The sequence below is a fragment of the Phoca vitulina genome, unplaced genomic scaffold, assembly GCF_004348235.1.
Source record: "Phoca vitulina isolate PV1807 unplaced genomic scaffold, GSC_HSeal_1.0 scaffold47, whole genome shotgun sequence".
NCBI lineage: Eukaryota > Metazoa > Chordata > Mammalia > Carnivora > Phocidae > Phoca > Phoca vitulina.
Window position 1 is genome coordinate 9977700 of NW_022589750.1, and position 21087 is coordinate 9998786.

At 47.0% G+C, this 21087-nt stretch overlaps 1 protein-coding gene across 7 annotated transcripts in view; it reads right to left on the reverse strand.

Moving 5' to 3' along the window:
• Positions 1 to 21087, reverse strand: part of SPECC1 (sperm antigen with calponin homology and coiled-coil domains 1) — a 268987-nt gene that overhangs the window by 189997 nt on the left and 57903 nt on the right. Inside the window, exon 2 of one of the 7 annotated variants that reach the window (XM_032431933.1) lies at positions 19593 to 19673. The exons of 5 other annotated variants lie outside the window; for them this stretch is intronic. The gene's annotated coding sequence lies outside the window, so the exon portion shown is untranslated. Of the gene's footprint in view, positions 1 to 7586; positions 7762 to 19592; positions 19674 to 21087 lie in introns of those variants that run through there. One more of the 7 variants, XM_032431935.1, reaches the window with a different exon arrangement.

Here is a 21087-nt window from a genome sequence, read left to right on the forward strand (position 1 = left end):
AGAGAGCATGTCTCATCTGGACCCCTCCTGTTTGCCATGCTATCCTTTCTTGGCTCCCTCCACTCTTTTTTTCCCATCATTTTTCCCAGACCAAGCCTTCTATTTTGGACCCATCCACCAGCCAGATTCTTCCCTTCAAATGCCACCTTCTTTCCAAATTCGAAATATACAGAAATGAGATAATTAATGTCCCACTCGTGTGCACCCGGAAGAGAACCCTATAGGTAGGGATGGGACTCCTGGAGCAGTATCGGGCTCCACAGGATCAGTGCAGCTTCCCAGGGATGGATAAGAGGATGAGAGCTGGTGTGTGAGGAAAACGCTCCAGTCAGACCCAACACTAGCTTTGCACCCTGCTCCCCCTTCTCATGGCTTAGGACATTACTAAACCTCGCCCCAGCCCTCACCTCCAGCCTGTACCAGTGTCTTCCCAGTGTTCTCCAAGTTGTCTGGAGACTGCCTCTTTTCCCTTGCTCTGCCCATACCTGGCTCTGGGCTCTTCTGGAACAGACCAGAAAGGTTTACGCTCAAAGCTGTCCATCGGCAGTGCTTGGCCGGCTTTGGCCCAGCCCTCTACCCACTTCCAGGAAGGCCTCCTGCCGGAAGGGGAGCAGGTGCCCATAGGCTCCACTCCCAGATTGCTGCAGACTTTTGTGCACCCCACTTCTGACACAGGGAACCAGATCGTTACAGTGTGTGAGAGTAACTCTGCTAAGAGCTCCTCATGGGTAAATCCTCACCATAACCCTAGGAGGTATCACCCCCCCTTTACTGATGAGGAAACTTTGGCTCAGGAGGGTTAAGCGACTTGCCCAAATCACAGAGTTTATGATGGAGCCAGGATTCAAACCCAGCTGTCATTGGCCCTTACACACCAGGGATGGATAAGGCCTCTGTGAATCGTCTTTGCTCCCCTGGGAGAGCAGGAAGGCTTTTGGATCCAACGCTCCTGGTCCAAACGCAGCATCACTGTTTGCTGTGTGAACTCGGGCATGCTTTTCCAACATCATGATTCTCAACATCTTCCCCCAATAAACTGGAGTCATCAGTGCCGATGGAAAGAAAACATGGATACCGAGGGCCAGGCACATAAAAGGCACTCAACCGGTATCAGCTGCCTTTCCTGCAAACACTTTTCATTGTGTTCGCTGGAGGGCCGCTCCGCTTCATAATCTCAACAATACACAGCAACGGACCCATTAGACCAATTTCAGTGGCAGGAGCCAGACATACCCGATTTAAGGGAAGGGCCCCTCCTGTAAACAGAGCAGCCTATTTTCTTGCGGAAACACGAAAGAGGGTGAGTAGAGAGGAAAATAAACACTGAGAGCCGACACATTCCCATCCTGAGAATCGGCGCCAACCTTAATACAGCCTAGCTACTGAGGACACAGGTGTGAATACTGGGTGAATAATAATTTCCCTGTGGATGTGAGTTAGTAACAGAAAGTAAATAGATGGGCTCTGGCCAAGTACAAGAAATTAAAAAAAAAAAAGATTTGTATTGTTAATTCCTTGATTTCTGCAAATCCTCCTAAACCATCTCAAAGGATCAAGTTGATGAAGGAATTACAACTAGATCTAGGAACCCACCCCCGCACGGGCGGGAAGAGGGCCTTCCCAGGGGTATCTTTTTAAAATTTTCCAAACATTTTATTTCATTTTTTATTTCTTAGTTTTTTTATTGAGGTATATTCGACACAGTGTTACATTAGTTTTAGGTGTACAGCAGAGTGATTTGACAACTCTATACACTTATGCAAGTGTAACTACCATCTGTTTCATTAAATTACCATTATTAAATTATTAAACATTATCAAAATACCACTGACTATATTCTTTTTTTTATTATTATGTTATGTTAATCACCATACATGACATCATTAGTTTTAGATGTCGTGTTCCATGATTCATTATTTGTGCATAACACCCAGTGCTCCATGCAGAACGTGCCCTCTTTAATACCCATCACCAGGCTAACCCACCCCCCCACCCCCCTTCCCCTCTAGAACCCTCAGTTTGTTTTTCAGAGTCCGTAGTCTCTCATGGTTCGTCTCCCCCTCCGAATTCCCCCCCTTCATTCTTCGCCTCCTGCTATCTTCTTTTTCTTTTTTTTTTTTTTAACATATACTGTATTATTTGTTTCAGAGGTACAGATCTGTGATTCAACAGTCTTGCACAATTCATAGCGCTCACCATAGCACATACCCTCCCCAATGTCTGTCACCCAGCCACCCCATCCCTCCCACCCCCCACCACTCCAGCAACCCTCAGTTTGTTTCCTGAGATTAAGAATTCCTCATATCAGTGAGGTCATATGATACATGTCTTTCTCTGATTGACTTATTTCACTCAGCATAACACCCTCCAGTTCCATACACGTCGTTGCAAATATCAAGATATATTCAGGGCACTAAATGAGAAAAATACGCAGCCTAGGGGCACCTGGGTGGCTCAATCGGTTAAGTGTCTGCCTTCAGCTCAGGTCATGATCCCAGGGTCCTGGGATCGAGCCCCACATCAGGCTCCCTGCTCAGTGGGGAGCCTGCTTCTCTCTCTCCCTTTGCCTCTCTCCCCAGCTTGTACTCTCTCTCTCAAATAAATAAATAAAAATAAAATCTTAAAAAAAAATGCAGCCAAGAATACTACATCAAGCTAGGCTGCCATTGAAAATAGAAGGAGAGATAAAGCTTCCAGGACAAACAAAAACTAAAGGAATTTGCAAACACAAAACCAGCCCTACAAGAAATATTGAAACGGGTCCTCTAAGCAAAGAGAGAGCCTAAAAGCAACATAGACCAGAAAGGAACACAGACAATATACAGTAACAGTCACCTTACAGAAATACAGTGGCACTAAATTCTTATCTTTCAATAGTTACCTTGAATGTAAATGGGCTAAATGCCCCAATCAAAAGACACAGGCTATCAGATTGGATTAAAAAACAAGACCCATTGATATGCTGTCTGCAAGAGACTCACTTTAGACCCAAAGGCACCCCCAGATTGAAAGTGAGGGAGTGGAAAACATTTACCAGGCTAACGGACACCAAAAGAAAGCTGGGGTGGCAATCCTTATATCAGACAAATTAGAGTTTAAACCAAAGACTGTAATAAGAGATGAGGAAGGACACTATATCCTACTTAAAGAGTCTATCCAACAAGAAGATCTAACAATTATAAATATCTATGCCCCTAACATGGGAGCAGCCAATTATATAAGGCAATTAATAACAAAAGCAAAGAAACACATCGACAACAATACAATAATAGTGGGGGACTTTACACCCCCCTCACTGAAATGGACAGATCGTCTAAGCAAAAGATCAACAAGGCAATAAAGGCTTTAAATAACACACTGGACCAAATGGACTTCACAGATATATTCAGAACATTCTATCCCAAAGCAACAGAATACACATTCTTCTTTAGTGCCCATGGAACATTCCCCAGAATAGATCACATCCTAGGTCCCAAATCAGGTCTCAACCGGTACCAAAAGATTGGGATCATTCCCTGCCTATTTTCAGACCACATTGCTTTGAAACTAGAACTCAATCACAAGAGGAAAGTCGGAAAGAACTCAAATACACGGAGGCTAAAGAGCATCCTACTAAAGAATGAATGGGTCAACCAGGAAATTAAAGAAGAATTAAAAAAATTCATGGAAACAAATGAAAATGAAAACACAGCTATTCAAAATCTTTGGGATACAGCAAAGGCAGTCCAAACATTTTATTTTCTTACCAAGCTTCTTCTCTTTCCAGAAGAGAGTAAGACTTATATTTAAACCGTAACTCATAAATTATATGGCATAAAGTAGAAAAGAAATGAGAGAGAGGTAGGGAGGGGGGGAGGGAGGGCAGTGGTAACAGCTATTTTAGGAATATGATTAGGTGTCTGGTCCTGGGGGAACATCAGAGCCCATGCACATGTCTCTTGCCTCCTCGAATCATGTTCCTCTGCTCCTTCATCGCTGCCCTCGGAATCTGTGTTGGAAGGGTTGTTTGGGGGGCCTCAGACTTATGACCTTTTTAAGGCAAGAGAACAGAAGGGCGACGGGGAACCCATTCTGGACGATCGTGAAATAAGGAGGGTCTGAGAGTGGGAGAGGCACTGAGGTCTTGACTACAAGTACAATAAGCACTAGGAAGCGGAAAGCTAAGGCATTCAAGTCTGAGAACTAACAAAATATGAATGTTCACATAGCTCAATCACCAGGGGACTCGGCAGGAAACAGAACATAAGTGAACATGCTGAAAATACCTAGCTTGAGCTTTTCAGAGCATGTGCTGAGTTTGCTCTTGACCTCCTCCACAGTAGGTCGCAAACTGGGCTGGGTGGTTCTGCCACCGGGGGCCTTTGGCAGTGTATGGACACAGTGTTGGTTGTCACAACTTGGGGTGTGCTACTGGGTAGACCTAGAGATGCTGCCAGACATCCTACAATCCAAAGGGTGGCCCCAATAATGAAGTGTCTAGCCTAAATGTCAGCAGTCAAGGTTGAGAAACTCAGATCTAGAGGAAGAACAAGAGTTCTTGGATGCTAGTTCTTAGACAGGCACCTGGTTCGTTTCCCATCCAACACTGGAATGTTAATGCTGAGACTGTTTTGGGAGCAGCCGAGGGAATCCCAGGCTTCAGCTGGAGGCCACAGGAAACCCTTCCAAGTTTATTATTTCCTGTGGTCTTGAGACGAGAACTCATCCCATTCGCCTTAGAGTCCTTCCCGGTAAATAAGGAAAAGAACAGATCTCCACTCGATATCAGAAGAAAAATGGCAAACTAAAATTTATCTCATCAGCAGAAGTCATTTAAAGGAAACAAGAAACAAGAAGTGATAAAACAAAATCTAAACAGAAAAGAACATTTGTACATCGCTAACCACACCATCTCAAAACCTGAAAAACAAACAAACAAACAACCCCCTTCAAAAATGAAGTAAGAACTTGTAGAAACCATGAAATGCTGCCACAAGGCAGAGATCCATAGCAAATGGGGTGTAATCTGGGATATGAAACAGAGGAGTTGGGTCACTGAATATGAAATGCAGAACCAAGAAAGAGGTTATAATCTGGGAGCTATATTAAGACCAGCAAGAGCTCAGAATCACTGCCCGGGGCCATCCTGCTGTCTCCAAAGCTGAACCAAGAAGGCAACATCCCAAGCAGTGGATGGCCACTAATTAGTAGTTATTTCCTTACCTATAATGTGGCTTCACATCAAAGAATTAAAAGTGCATGAGCCAAGGCAGGAGAAAAGGAGATGGAAATGAAATACTTCAAGAGCTCTTTCTATAGAAATAGTTTAAAAAAGAGCTATCGAAGGGTAACAAAGAATAAAAACTAGAATGCAGTGCCAGAACCATTCAATAGGGAAGGGCAGTCTTTTCAACAGATGGTACTGGGAAAACTGGATATCCATATTCAAAAGAACGAATTTGGATCCTTACCTTGCACCATAAACAAAAGTTAACTCAAAAGTGGGTCAAAGACCTAAATGCAAGCATTAAAATTGTAAAACGCTTAGAAGAAAACATAGGGGAAAAGCTTTGTGGTATTGGGTTTGGCAATGGATTCTTGGATATGATACCCAAAGCACAGGCAACAAAAGAAAAAAATAAATAGGACTACATCAAAATTAAAGACCTTTGTGCATCAAAGGACACAATCAACGGAGCACAAAAGCAACTCATGGAATGGGAGAAGATACCTGCAAATCATTTATCTGGTAAGGGGTCTGCTATGGACTGAACAATGTCCCCCACATACCCCATATTCGTTTGTTGAAACTCTAGCCCCCAATGTTATTGTATTTGGAGACAGGGCTTTTAGGAGATAAATTAAAATTAAATGAGGTCATAAGGGTGGGATCCTAATTTGATAGGATTGTTGGACTTGAAACCGACGAGAGGTCTTATGAGGACATAGTAAGAAGGCAACCATCTATGAGCCAGGAAAGAGTCCTCAGAAAGAACTCAATCAACCAGCACCCTGGTCTGGGACTTCCCAGTCTCCCCAACTGTGAGAAATAAATGTCTGTGGTTTAAGCCACTTAGTCTGTGGTATTTTGTTACGGCAGCCTGGGCAGACGAAGAAATGGTTAATATCCAGAATGTAAAAAGAACTCCTACAACTCAACAAAAGCAAACATGATTTAAAATGGACGAAGAACCTGAACAGACATTTCTCCAAAGAAGATATAAACATGGCCAATAAGTACATGAAAAGCTGTAACACATGACTAATCATTAGGGAAATGGAAATTAAAACCACAATGAGATACCACATCCAACCCACCAGGATGGCTACTATACACAACAACAACAAACACAAAATAACAAGTGTTGGTGAGGATGTGGAGAAACCGGAACGCTTGTGTACTATTGCTGGGAATGCAAAATGGTGCACCCGCTATGGAAAACAGTATGGCAGTTCCTCAAAAAACAAAAAAATAGAATTATCATATGTGGTAAGCCCACTTCTGGGTATATTCCCCAATAACTGAAAGCAGAGTCTCAAAAAGATACTTTACCTCCATGTTCTTAGCAGCATTATTCACCATAGCCAAAAGACGGAAGTAACCCAAGGATCTACTGCTGGATGAATGGATAAACAAAATGTGGTATGTGAATCCAGTGGAATATGAGTCAGCCTTAAAAAGAAAGAAATGTGATACATGGCACGACAAGGATGAACCTTGGGGACATTATGCTAAGTGAAACAAGCCAGTTAGAGAAAACCAAAATACCATAGGTATGATTCCACTTATATAAAGTAGTCAAATTCATAGAGACAGAAAGCAAAATGGTGGCTGCCAAAGGCTGGGGGGAGGGTGGCATGGGGGTTAGAATTCCAGTTTTATAAGGTGAATACAGTTCTGTGGTTGAACAGTGCATAATGCCATGGAATTGTACACTTAAAAACGGTTGCGATGGTAAATTTTTGCATTATGTGTATTTTACCACAATTTTTTTAAAATGTGGTAAGAAAAACAAAAACAAGAGTGCAGGAGGGAACTGGAGACTTTCCAATATATTTAGGTGGAAACATCTTGAGCTATGTTATTTACTTGGTCCCAGTTCTGGACCCTGGCTGGGACAGCGGCTGGCCCACTGAGGAGAGCTCAGAAGGGAACCGTTTTCAAGGGTGTGGGCAGGATTTGGAGGAGCAACAAGGGGAGGTGCAGAATCCCCGGGCTAGGACCGTTATCACCCCCCAGGCCTTCAGGACTCAGAGGAGGAAGCAGTTGGAACCCAGAGAGACTGAAAGACAGAAACTGTGGCCTTCAGTAGAGAAACACAACCAACCCATGGAAACTCATTTAGCAGGGGGCTGGGGGAAAAATGCCTCAAACTCATCTTCCTGCACTCCCTGCAGTCTGTTGCTCACTGCTCTCCTTGGAGGAGAGAGACCGAGAGCAGATGTGGGGGGCAAACAGAGGAAGCGCCGGACACCGGTCGTGTCCCCCCTTGGCCTGGCCCACTTCAATGCCACCTTCTGAAGTGAACTCAAGTATCTCCCCCTCTCGAAACTTCTCCCAGTCCAGGGGGCCTCACAAGGGCTCTGAGACTTGTCTGCTGACTTACCTTCTATGCAGCTGGCTCGTGAGCCCTTCCCAGGGGGCAGCCTCCTGGCATTATCCCGAGCTTGGCCGACCCCAGCACAGTGCACAGCACAGACCCTGACTAGCCAGCCCGCCCCCCGACTTCCCCATTTCTATTATCGGCACAGCCTTTGGCTGGCTCTCCCAGACCTGAAACCTCAGTGGCATCATGGGCTCCTCCCTGGGGCTCCCCTTTCTCTAGCCCACAGCGGCCCAGGCTGGGGGCTGGAACTCCCGCCACATTTCCTGTAGGAGGCCTGCCTTTCTCTCCAACACGGACTTCCCTGGGGAAAGTTCCTCCCGAAGCTCATCCCCGGACTCCTAACAGACTTCCCAAAGTCTGTCATCATCTGCGATCGCCACTTCCTGCTCCAAACCCTTGGTCTTGACCTATTTTTAAGCTAACATCTATCAACGCTGACCATGTGCCAGGCACGACGATCAGCCATCGCCAGAGATGAACTTCTCTAGTGCTCCTGACTGTCCCGGGGCACCTGGTGTCACCCACGCTGTCCAGTCGGTGACAAGTGAGGCTGAGAAGTCTGCTAACTTCCCCAATGCCGACCCAGGCTGTGCCACTTTGGGCCGGGCACCCAGGCCTGGGCTCACAGCTCCTCCTTGGTCCAATTTAAGGGACCGCCCAGTGGGGCTTGGCCAAGCCCCCCTCTCTATTTACCCTGATCTTCTCCACCTGGCCAGTGGGCTCACGGTTCTCATCGTGGGGCGTTCACCTCGAGACCTCCCTCTATGAATGTTCCATCCCCTTTCTAAACCTGCAGAAAACCCTGCTGCTGTCTTCCGGCACTCCCATACCCTGTCCTGGTCTCTCACCTGGAGGCTACAACAGCAAACCCCAGCCAGTCTCTTGGCCACCAGGCCCAGCCCACCTCAGCTGGGAAGCTCTGCCCTGCTCTGTCCCACGGCTGGCTTCCAGCTTTTTTTTTTTTTTTAAAGATTTTATTTATTTACTTGACAGAGACACAGCAAGAGAGGGAACACAAGCAGGGGGAGTGGGAGAGGGAGAAGCAGGCTTCCCACTGAGCAGGGAGCCCAATGCGGGGCTCGATCCCAGGACCCTGGGATCATGACCCAAGCGGAAGGCAGACGCTTAACGACTGAGCCACCCAGGCGCCCCTGGCTTCCAGCTCCTTGAACATGACCCGCTAGTTCCCAACGAAGAGCTTTGCACTCTCTGTTCCCTCCGCCTGGACGGTTTCCCCAACTCTTCACGTAGTGGGCTCCCTTCCCCTCAGTTGGTCTCTGCTCAAGAGCACTCCCTCTTGGGAGGGGTTTTCCTTCCCTTCTCTCGAGTAGCTCTCCCACTCCATGCCGCAACCCCCTGCTCATTTCTTCAGAGCCTTCATCACCAAATTAAGACTATCACAGTCCTTGATCATCTACCTCCCTCTGCCACCACAGAAGCTCGGTGACAGCAGGGCCTTACCATCCTTGCTCATCACGGTGTTTGCGGCATTTACACTGGGGCGGGGGGGCATGTAGTTGGTGTTCAACAAATATTCGCTAATGCATATTTAGTTTCTGCCTTTCACCGAAGAAACGTGTGCTGGTGTCTCCCTGCCCCTCCCTCATTAGGCAGGGCGAGGCCCTGAAAATGGGTATCATTCACTGAGTACATGCTGAATTCATGGGCAAATACAAGACAGAATTATAAAGCAATGACAGTCTTTTTCCTTATTCATGAGTCTTATACATGTCTTTAAACAGGTGGGAAACAAACCTAATCCCAAAATAGCTTCCAGGTTGGGAACCCCATTGGCACAGCTGTAGGGCCCTTCTACCTCAGAAATAATATTCATGTTGATGTATAAGAATTAGCATTATAAAAATTCATCTCAATCACTTATAACATGCTTGAGAAATAGTTCCTAAAATCATTCAATACCAAATCTCTAAAGTCACCTACTGCTTCATCTCATTTCCTGGACTTATTCCTGAAGGGTGGCCTTTAAAATTTTTGGTATGCATCCTAGTTTTACAGTAATAGATAAATAATATTTTCCATTTGTATGGTTTAAGATTTCAGATGTCTTGGGGCGCCTGGGTGGCTCAGTTGTTAAGCGTCTGCCTTCTGCTCAGGTCACGGTCCCAGGGTCCTGGGATCGAGCCCCGCATCGGGCTCCCTGCTCAGTGGGAAGCCTGCTTCTCCCTCTCCCACTCCCCCTGCTTGTGTTCCCTCTCTCGCTGTGTCTCTCTCTGTCAAATAAATAAAATCTTAAAAAAAAAAAGGAGAGATTTCAGATGTTTTAATTGAAACATAAAAATAAATGAAATTATGTTAGATGCTTAGTGGTAGCTGACGGTAACCACAGACTTAGGGACCCAATAATTTAAAGGATCAAGTCTAGGTATCTTGTCTTTTATCCAACCTTTTTTGTGTCTTTGTTCCTGAATGGGGCCCCTAAGGCGGGTGGGACAAGGGGCAAAGCCTAGTGATGTCAGGGACACAGCTCCCAAGGCAACAGGCAGACCAGTTCTGACTCATTTTGTTCTACTTCCTCTAGGAACAATGCAAGCGGCAGGGCACGCTGCCCCACCCACCCAGCAGAACCCCTGTGCCCTCCACCAACACACTGCAGTGTACCTGCACTACCACGACCCAGGAGGGAGGGCACAAAGCCTCCCCCCAGCAAGGCTGAGCATAGCTGCAAAGCAGGGAACTTCCGCGACAACAGCCTCCGTCCACAGGTAGAAAGCTGGGCCCTCTCACCGCATCCGCTGCCCCCTCTTTAGCCCTGCTGGCTTTCCACCAAAGAAAAACATAAGCCAGGAAGGAGCCGGCACCAGCTCTACAAAGTCTGGAGAGCCCGCCTCCATGCGCCACGGTGTATATTACAAATGCCACTCAACAAGAGAAACCACAGAGGGTCATCTCACAGGGCCCCTTGCTAAGAAAGTGGCTTACCAATTCAAGAGTTGTGGCAGAGGAATCCCACCCACACCCCACTTCTGACTGAGAGGCGAGAGTGCTGGGGGGAGCTCTTCCTCCCCATCACTGTCCATCATGGCGGGAGCAAGCTCTCCAGCCAGCGAGGTCCATGAGTTACGCAATGGGACTTCCTCAAAGGGCTCGTTTCCCCTCCAGTGCTTTATCATGAATACTGAATTCCTCTTCCCCCTCGAAGATGTGTGTTCACCTCTACTCATTTCTCTTCACTCATCTGCATCTCCCGTCAGAGACAGGGTGCCCTCAGGAGACCAAGGGAGGGGTCCACCTGACAAGGGCCCAAGCCGTCAGCGTGTATTTGCGTTTGGCGGGGAGGGGGGAAGACAACCAATTCAAAAACCAAAGTAAATTTTTGAGCTTGGCAAAGTAAAGACTATATATAGAGGGGAAAAAATTAAGACTGGATCTGGTTTCTCTCTTGCTTCTTGCTCAACGATGGTGGCCTTCTCCTCTGATGTGGTACCTTCAGAGTCTTACGGTTGCTGACAGACTCACCAAAGACACCCATCAGGTAGAAGTGGATCTTCTACGATGATGACTTTATTCCGAAAAGGTAGCCCTAAGTCATGAGAGCTTGCAGAGCTCAGAAGAGCAGGGTCTCAACTGGATCGCAACCACGCAGAGGGCTGTGGCCCAGCAGGAGTGGCATGTCAGGAGGCTGGGGTGGGGGCCGTGCCCTGGCTGTCTGTCTGAGCAACGGAAGAATCTCTGGGGATGAGGGAGACGGGCAGGAATTGGACCATCATAACAACACCGAAATTCTGAGGTCTGCCACTCTATGGAGTCTCTGGGGACACACAGAAATCTTGGCTGTCTGGCACCTCCCAGCTACAAAAAAACCCCACGGTGGTGGCAGGGACCAGTGGTAGCGGCAGAGGGGGAACAGTGTGGCCCCGGGAGCCGTGGCGAGGTGTCCGGAGGATGGCAGGCAGCGAGGCCTTGCGGGCAGCAAGCTTGGGGGAGATTGCCCTGCCCGGGGGGGGGGGGGGGGGGAGGGAGACGGGAGAGGCTTGGCAGCAGCTGAGCCTGTTAGCAGTCTGGGTTCACTCCTGGGACCATCGGAAAGAAATGAGGGAAAGATAGGAGTCTGCTGGCGCCTGCATAGTTTCAGAAGGGGCAGAGAGCTAACTCGCCTGCACGCCACCCCGGTTGCCTGCGAGTCCTGGTGGACACCCCTCTTCGCACAGGCTGTCATTCCGCTGGACTTCCTTATTGTTACTGGATTAAGCTAAATCACTGAATGCAGCTGATTTCTTGTTTTCGCATTCCTGAAATATTCTTTTCTAACCCACGGGCTTCAGCTATTTTCCTGTCATGCCAGTGGGCTAATGAAAGCCACTGCTGTGCTTTGCAGGGTTAATTTATTCAATGCCTGGAATATGCTCTCTCTTCCCCCAGCATGACACGCTCCTGGTACTGTGCTTTCAATATACACAAGAGCCGCGAATATGAGGGATAATGTTGCAGGCTGCTCCTGGGATTACCTTGTCATTACGTGTCCCTTGCACGGTGCTCAGGAGAAAACCTGCACGGAACAGCAACACAGCAACAGCTCTGTCCCTAGGGCGAGAGCTGGAGACAATTAGGGAACGCTGCCGCTGCTTCCCCCTAAGGATGGGCTTTGTGATACAGTTGGATCCGAGTGACTTTCAGTGAAGAAAGACGGTCCCCTGTCCCTCAAAAAACATAGCACGAGCCATGTGGTAATGCCGCCCCTAACCTTCTCTTTGTTTCAGGGTGAGGCACATTTTGTGCTCTGCCCACTCCTTCCAGGGGCCTCGTGCTCAGACCCAGCGCAGCCGATGACGGGCAGCTGCGGATCATCTAGTCTCCAGGCCTCCCCAAGGCCAGTCCATGCCCAGAACAGTGGGCTTCCCACCCCTGATTCCCACTCTCAGCCCAACTCCTACAGTCCTTGTAAAACCCAGCTTCCGGCCCCTTGTCCGGGAAATAGTCCTGCTTCCCCAGCGCAGTGACTTGTCTCCCACCCTCCAACTCCCCAGCCTAGATGATGCTTGAGCAAAGGACTCGTTCTCATGCCTCTGTGATCCCCCAGCTCTGGGCCCAGGGTCTGGCGCATAATAAATGTTAAAGATGAATCATCAACCTAAATGTGAAACCTAAGTAGAACTAGAAAAGCACTAGAGAAAAAGAGGAGAAAATCTTTGTGATCTTGAGTTCAGCAAAGATTTCTTAGATACAACACCAAAAGCATGATCCATAAGATAAATTAAAAACAAAAAACAAAAAACCTGATAAGTTAGACTTCACCGCAATTTAAAACTTCTGCTCTTCAAAAGACATTATCAAGAAAATGAAAAGACAAGCCACAGATTGGAAGAAAAGCATCTGCAAAACACAAAACTGATAAAGGGCTTGATTCCTGCATTTATAAAGAACTCACCCAACTCAAAACACACAACTCAATTAAAAATGGCCAAAGATTTCAACACTTTGCCAAAGAAGATAGTCTCAGAATGGCAAAAGAGCACATGAAAAGACATTCAACATCATTAGTCATTAAGTAAATGCAAATTGAAACCACTAAGAGATATTACTACACACCTAGAAGAATGGCTAGGAAATAAAACAAAATAAAATAAAATAAAATAAAATAAAATAAAATAAAATAAAATAAAATAAAACAGTATCAAGTGCTAGCAAGGATTTGGAGAATCTGGAACTCTCTCATTCTTTGCTTGTGGAAATGCAAAATGGTACAGATGCTTTGCAAAACAGCGTAGTCATTTCTTATAAAATTAAACCTGCACTTAGACAATTCAGTAATCTCACTCTTCAGCATTTATCCAAGAGAAATGAAGACTTGTGTTCACACAAACGTTTGTAATATGAATGTTCATAACAGCTTGGTTCATAGGCTTGGTTCATAATAGTGAAAATTTGAAATAACCTGCCTGTCCTTCGGTGGTGAGTGGGTAAGCTGTGGTATGTCCATGTACTGAATGACATGCAAAAAAAAATGGATGAATTATAAATTCATTATGCTAAGTGAAAGAAGCCAAACTCAAAAGGCTACTACTATATGATTCCATTTATACGACATTCTGGAAAAGGCAACACTACAGGGATAGAAAACAGAGCAGTGGTTACCAGGGCCTGGGACCTCACACTATGTTCCTCTTCAGCTGGCTGTTCGTCAGGATCCTTTACAATACCTTTATAAGGAATTGGTAAAAGTCCATAAATGTTTTTTCTGAGTTCTGTGAGCTGCTCTAGCAAATTAATCGAACCCGAGGTGAGGGTTGTGGGAACCTCTGATTTATAGCAAGTTGGACTTGTGATTGGCCTGAATGGGGAGTCAGGGAGGGGTGGGAACAGTCTTTTGGACTGAAGCTTTAACCTGTGGAATGTGATGCTATCTCCAGGTAAGGAGAGTCAGAATTAATTGCTCGGTGTACTGGAAAATACACATCAGAGGGGCTGACGACTAAGAGGTACAAGGAAATTTTGGGGGTGAGAGGGAAGGTGTAAATCCTAATTGTGGCGGTGGCTACACATGTATTTGTTAAAGCTCAAGTGGGCTGAATGAATGTAATCTAAGGCTCTCCTTGCGTTGGCCCACGCCCACCTTGCCAACCTCATTTCCTCCTCCCCTTCCCCCCTTTTATGCTTTCCACGCTCCACTCAAGTTGGCTTTCCATGACTCCCAGAAGCATGGGCCTTGCCCACCTCCCAGCCTTTCTTCTTGTTCCCTCTGCCCAGTCCCCCTTTCCCACCCTCAACCCCCTTATGCACAAATCTTATCCATCCTTCAAGCCCCAGCTCAGATGTTACCTTTTCCTGTAATCGTATTTGACTACCACCTCCCCACATGCACAAAAAGCTGGGAATTATTTGATGTGCCTCTAAATTCCAAACATTTTATCTGTATGTCTCTTACATTTATCAACTTTTTTGTATGATTGTACGTGTCAATATCACATATCTCCAACTAATTGTAAGTGCCAGGTTTGAATCACTTTCGCATTTATGCACAGCGTCTAGATCGATGCCTTTTGATGAATTAGTGAAAAAAATCAATGGCCAGGGTGACCTGTGGCAGGTAAAGTTGGTGTGGTCAGCACCCAGAAAGAATAATATCTAGACTAGACGGCTTCTCAGTGATGAGCAAACAGGACTAGTGAGGTTATAAATCCGCAGCTACTGTTTGCATGGTAGTCACCTGGCTGATCAAAATTACCTTCAAGGCTGGTTAGAAACACACATGCCTGGGGTCCTGACTCAGCTCATCAAGGGTGAGTCCTGCGTCTGCATTTTTAATAAGCTCCCAGTGTGACTCTGATGAGTCAAACTTGGGACTTACCTTCCTAAATGGTCAGAAGGCCAAAGACTCACCTACAGGTGGCGGACAAAAAATGCAGCTCTTGAGAATCTATATAGAGGTACCACACACACACACACACACACACACACACACACACACACAAGTGTGAATGGATCATCAAATTGTAATACATCCCATACCTATCAATACAAAGGAATGAACTACTGATACACAGAACAACACGGATGGATCTGAAAAGCATTGTCTTGAGTGAAAGAAACCAGACACCAAATACTACATTGTGTGTGGTTCCACTGATCTGAAATGCTAGAAGCAGCAAAAATAATGTAGAGTGATAGCTGATCAGAGTTTGGCCCCTCCCCCGTGGGGGCCACGGGGCAGGGCGGGGGGGGGGGGGGCTGGGAACCAGACTTCCTGTAAAGGGACACAAAGGGAAATTTGGGAGTGATGGGAATGCTCCATATCTTGATTGTAGTGGCGGTCCCATGGGTGTACACATTTAGCAAAAGTCACCAAATCACACATTCAAAGTGGGAGCATTCGCTGAGACTCAGAATCTAGGAACCTAATGATGACCCTGTCATTGTCCTTGGTCAGTCACCAAGTCCTGCCACTCGGATTGCCGAAGCTCTCCCGGATCTTCCTCTGCCCCTTAGTTCCACACTTTGCGTCATCATGGGGATCAGAAGAATTACTGCTTGTTTCCCTATCTAGAGTCAAGGCCACCGCCACTGTCTACCACACACTGCTGGCAGGCTTTCTAAACCACAGCCTGCTCAAGTCCCTCCTCTGCTTAAGCCCTCCTGCCACCACCCCTTTCAGGATAAAGCCCGAATTCCATATGCCTGGCTTCTTGCACCCTCATGCCCACCCCCAGCCCCACCTCTTCCCATTCTCTCACAAGCCCACTGCAGATGCCTGCTCCCACACTGGACCACTTGCAGCTCCTTGAAAGCACTGCAACCCCTTGCAACTCCAACTTTCACACACGCCATCCTTTCCAGGTGCAGCACTCTCCTTACTCCCTCAGCTTCTTAACTCCCATTCACCATGTCGGGCTCAGCTGAAGCATCCCCTGACCTAGTAAGTTCCGTTGGCTCGAATCCAGCACTGGGTCAGATGCCCCTCCTAAACATCAGCATCCGTCACACCGTGTCACAGTTGCTATAACTGGTCCATCTGTCTCTCAACAGATTCAGGTTGGGCACCATGCTTTTCGCCTCTGGATGCCCAGGATCAAGCAGATCTCTGGCACACAGAAGGGGCTCAGTATGGTTTCTGGGTATTTCCAATGAATGGCTGACTGCCTGAATGAATGAATGAATGAATACCAAAGGACAAAGTGTTAGAAGTCCACTAAAGGGCTATGATGCGTGAGAACGGGGAGATGCTTGAGGACAAAGTGGTATTTGAGCCAGACCCTTGTTAGGAACGGAATTGTGCCTCTTCCAAATCACGTGTTGAAGTCCTCACCCCCAGGACCTCATACCGTGACTATATTTGGAGACAGAGCCTGTAAAGAGGCGATTGAGGTAAAATGAGGTCATTGGGGTGAGCCCTCTGTCCAGCGACTGGTGTCCTTACAAGAGGAGGAAACTGGGACACAGACGTGCACCGAGGGAAGACCGCGTGAAGACACAGGGCAAACACGGCCGTCCACAAGCCAAGGAGGGAGGTCTCGGACGGAACCAACCTGGCCAACACCTTCATCTCAGACTTCTAGCCTCCAGAACTGTGATGAAGTTAACCTCTGTGTTTAAGCCCCCGGGCCTGGGACAGTCCATGGCAGAAAGGGCATTCCAGGTGAGAAGCACAGCCAAAGGCAGGGAAGAGGGCACAATTATGGGGTAAACGCACTTAGAGTGGTTTGGTTTGGCAGCAGGGGATGAGCGTTGTGGCAAGTGGAGCAAAACAGCCCTGGAAATAGGGTCGGCAGCAGACTGTGGAGGTCCCAAAAGCCAGGTTAAGGAGTCTAGCCTTTCCCCTGGAGGCCAGTGTGCCTCTTTCGTGTGTGACTGAAGGAGGTGGCAGGCTGGCAGGACTGGGCAATCCTGAGGCAGGCCCTGTGGGGTTGGAAGCCAAGGCCGTTGTGCGTCCCAGACAGGGGCACGTGAGCCACGGGGCCGCTGTGGTGGCTTCTGGGGACAGCAAACATTTGTTAATTTAAAAGTGCTATATGTATTTTAACACATGAAACTCAGGACCGAACTGTGGCTCTTTTGTGAAAAGGACATTGATCAGGGCAACAAATACGGGGATTCTGCCAACTGGAATGGTCATATGCTATCAGCTGTATGGTCAAGATACACCCCAAATCCACCTGGATCCTCTTCCAACTTTTGCTCATCCCTATCCACAGTGCTCCTTGTAAAACATGGGTCAGATCCTGTCACTTGTTTGCTTAAAATCCTCCAGTGGGCCCCCATATCCCTTGGAGTCCGATCCACGCCCCCTACCTGCATGTCCCCACTACCCCAGCCTCCCCTCCTGCCACTCCGCTCCATTCCCTGCCCTCCACTGCACTGGGAATAGCAAAGTCAAGCCCCAAGGGGATAGTGTGAATTCACTCGTTCACACAATCAAACAGCTGAGGACTGTTTCATTCATTTGTTCCCTCAACAAACCCTTTTGGAGCACCTGCTCTGTCTCCAGGAGGTAGCCCCGCACTGGGATGAGCAAACACAGACATAATCCCTGCCTCACCAGGGGGTTCATGGTCTAGAGCAGGGGACGGCCATATAGTCCCCCCCCACTGTGAGAACTACTGAAGAGAGTCACACCGTGTTATGAGAGCTTATCCTGGGGGGTATGGCCAAGCCAGGGAGGATAGCCTGAGAAGGCTCCATGAGGAAAAGACCATTCCAGAATAATAGGCATTAGCTAGGTGCAAAGGGGCAGAGACCATCCACAGGCAGCGGGAACAGTCAGGCAAGAGAAAGAGATGCCCTGGTAGGAGGTGGGAAGCTAGTGTGAGGGACCCTAAGGAATGAGAGCAAGCAGGAGCCTCAAGACACCAGGCTGGGAGAGCAGGGGCTAAGGAGGGCCCATCAGGTGGGCCTTGGTGGTGGCCAAGGAGACCCCCGCCCAGGTGCTCAGCAGCCCAAGCCTATTCACAAAAGCCCCTGAGCACATCCCAGTGTGGGCTCCTTCCATGCAGCGAGGGCTCCAGGTAAGCACCGGGAAAGCCAGGACTCTGGAAACCCTTTACTTAAGCTCATCAGTGAGACCAAGGACAGGTCCCCCCCAGGCAGTGGGTGGGCAGGAGGGTGGTCTGGGTTGTAAATAAAAGTCTTCATTGAGCCTGGGGGCTGGGGAACCCCCTCAGGATCTTGTCCTTTATCTCCTGCCAAAACCCTCCTCCCCAGCTACTCTGCTGACTCTTCCCAGGGGGAGACTAGTTAGGCTCTTCTCATTATGAGGTGGCCCCTTCCTGCAGCACCAGCTGTGGCTCCAAGGGCTGTCTCAGGGGGTGGACCCTCTGGCTCCCTGGCTGTCACGTGTCCCCAGCTTACCTCACCCTTGTGACTGCAAAATAAATCACTGCTCTCCAGTCTCCTCTTTCCCTCACCTCTTTCTTGCAGTGCCCTTGTCCTGAATTCTACTGGGTAACCAAGTCATTGTAGACAAGAGTCATTTTCTACTGGCTAAATCTCTAAACCTAATTCAGTTCCTTCCATAAATAGCATCCCTTTGTGATCAAAGTGACCTCGTAGGCCTTACAGAGCAGGTGACAGAGTTCTGCATTCATTACTGGTAAATTGTCATTTTAATTTTTAGAACTGGCATTATTTCGTTTTCATTGTTTCTCATTTACAGTGAGTCAACAAGTTTCCTTTTAAAATATGTTAGTGATGTCAGTTTTAGGAAATTTAGTAAGTAAGCCATGGCAGTTGGCTATGGCAAAAACCATGAAAAGAGGAAATGTGAAGGACTACAGTCTGGGGAATGGTGGTCCCAGTGAAAGGAACGAAGAAACAGCAGGAGGAATGGAGAGAAGGGGACAGAATGGGAGAGATGGAGTGATGGAACCAGCATGGGGTTCCAAATGGTTGGATGTGGGGGAGATGGGAGGGGCGGTCCCCACCTGTGCTTTTCTTAAATAGCCTCCCTTTGCTTGCCCCATCCTGAGCACCTATCTAAATGGGCCCTCAGCTATTATTCTCCTTATTTGGTGGTTTCATAGCAATGCTCATGATTGGCGATGAGTAATTGGTTAGTGGATTTGCTGCTCCCACCGGGCTGGCACATTCTCTCTCCTGCTCACCCTTGTCTCCGAAGGGCCTGGTGCACAGCCTGGCTGGGGCTAGGCCCTAGGTATCTGCCGGGTGGATAACTGGATGAATGGTGATTATGAAGGTTGGATGAACCTTTTTAAAATGCAGATAAAGGGGGCGCCTGGGTGGCTCAGTCAGTTAAGTGTCTGACTCTTGATTTCGGCTCAGGTCATGATATGGGGGTCGTGAGATTGAGCCCCACTTCAGGCTCCACACTTGGCAGGGAGTCTGCTGGAGATTCTCTCTCCCTCTCCCTGTAGCCCTCCCCCCCATGTGCCCTCTCTCTCACACATAGATAAACCTTTAAAAATAAAATAAAATAAGGAATAAACAGGGACACAGATGAAAAGGAAGGGGAGAGGCACAGTGTGTCTGGGGTGGGGTGAGCCACTCATGTGGGGACCGCCTGCAAATAGCAGGAAAATAGAGAGGGGAGCTGCTTACAGGTCAGAGCTCAGCAATGAAGTAACTTTTCCTCTTTGCCTCTCAGGCTGAGTTTTCTCAACAAGTTCCTTGCTTCTTTTCCTAAAACATAAGTTAAAACCTGTAAAGAATGTGAAAACACTGCCACCCAAATGTTCACTCTTCCTAAAATTTGTTGTGTACTTTCCCAGTTGTAGGCCTCTACACCTGGGGTTCTGCTCCCTAAAATTTTCTTGCCTGTGGGCCTGGAAAAATGCCTGCCTGTCTGTCTATCTATCTCACACAAATAATAGACAAATAGACTTATAGGAAAATTCAAACATAGAAATATGTGTAGCAAAAGGTGAAAGAGACCTTGCCCTTAATTCTACTTCCCATAGTAAAGAGCTTGATATTATATACCCACCACTTTTTAAAGATGAATTTTTATATACAAACAAATAAAAATAGGCAGTTTAATTTCTGTTTTTGAGAGAACGAGAGCTCACGCGAGTGGGGTTGGGAGGGTGGGGGGAAGGGGCAGAAGTGGGGGAGAGAGAATCTTAAGCAGGCTCCATGCCCAGTGCAGAGCCAAATGAGGGGTTCGATCTCATGACCCTAAGATCATGACCTGAGCCGAAATCAAGAGTTGGACTCTTAGTCACCCAGGTGCCCTTGGAGTTTAGGATTCTTAACATAAATAATGAAATTTTAAATGTTAATATGACCACACTGTATATGCTTACTTGAAAATGTACAGAATTGTTCTGAGATACATTAAAGGTTATTTTACTTTTGGTAGATTTTGTAAAAATTACCAAACAAAAAGCTTTACTAATTCTTGTTCCATATATTTGTGACTGCCTATGCCCATCTCCGTATGTTATCTTTGACAATAGATGTTCTGTTTCCAATTTTTGCCAATCTGTTGCAAGGAAAACATTTCATTAGTATTCGAATTTGCGTTTCCATGATTCTTTTTTTTTTTAATTTTTTATTGTTATGTTAGTCACCATACATTACGTCATTAGTTTTTGATGTAGTGTTCCATGATTCATTGTTTGTGCATAACACCCAGTGCTCCATGCAGAATGTGCCCTCTTTAATACCCATCACCAGGCTAACCCATCCTCCCACCCCGTTTCCATGATTCTTACTGAGGTTGAACATTATATGTTTACTGATCAGCTATATTTCTTCTCCTGTGAGTTGCTTGTTTATAAAAATAAATATAATTTGCCTATTTACAAATTGTCTTTGCCCAGTTTTTCTTTATGTATTTGTCTTTTTCTAATTGATTTGTGGGAATTCTTTATTTATAATGGGCAGTAATCCTCTGTGGTATGTGTTTTGCATATATCTCTCTGTAACTTTCCTATCTTTCAATGTACCAAGTTTCTTTTTTTTTTTTTTTAGATTTTATTTATTTATTTGAGACAGAGAGAATGAGAGAGAGAGAGCACATAAGAGGGGGGAGGGTCAGAGGGAGAAGCAGACTCCCTGCCGAGCTGGGAGCCCGATGCGGGACTCGATCCAG